At 43.3% G+C, this 490-nt stretch overlaps 1 protein-coding gene across 1 annotated transcript in view; it reads right to left on the bottom strand.

Moving 5' to 3' along the window:
- Positions 1 to 486, bottom strand: part of LOC107607005 — a 26,126-nt gene extending 25,640 nt beyond the window's left edge. The window contains exons 1-2 of the mRNA XM_016309000.2: positions 370 to 486; positions 186 to 290 (exon numbers count right to left, since the gene is read on the bottom strand). The gene's annotated coding sequence lies outside the window, so the exon portion shown is untranslated. The remainder of the gene's footprint in view (positions 1 to 185; positions 291 to 369) is intronic.

Raw genomic sequence — 490 nt, 5'->3', positions numbered from 1 at the left:
ATCTACTCTAACTATCACTTTCAATGCAAAGCACCCATTAAATCAAAAAAACGGGTACCTTCTAATTCCAATCACTCAAGAGCAGCAATTAACCCCACTAAAAGACAGTTAAAATCAAATTTTTTTTTGCAAAATTCTAACCAAGAATGAAAAAAGCAAGAAAAGATCAGAGTGTCAGGACTAACCAGTGACGGGGAGAGGTCGTGATGGGAACTGCGCGACTAGACAGGAGAGAGTATGAGTTTCAGGAATTGTGGATGACAGAGGAAAGCTCGAAAGATTGGGGGTTTCTGCAAATTTGGGGAATTCGATTAATGGTTGTAACAGGACAAGGGGAATGGCCAAATTGAATTGTGATCAAATGCTCACCTGGGTGGGTTCTTCCGCTGATGAATCGGGGCTCTGCGCCTGCTCGTTTGGCGCGCTACCAAAAACACAAGACGCGGATTTCTGAACAATTGGGGGGAATCAAATGCTGGAAGTACGAAAC

This window comes from Arachis ipaensis, chromosome B01 (assembly GCF_000816755.2).
Source record: "Arachis ipaensis cultivar K30076 chromosome B01, Araip1.1, whole genome shotgun sequence".
Classification (NCBI taxonomy): domain Eukaryota; kingdom Viridiplantae; phylum Streptophyta; class Magnoliopsida; order Fabales; family Fabaceae; genus Arachis; species Arachis ipaensis.
This window is presented reverse-complemented; position numbering and strand designations above follow the sequence as displayed.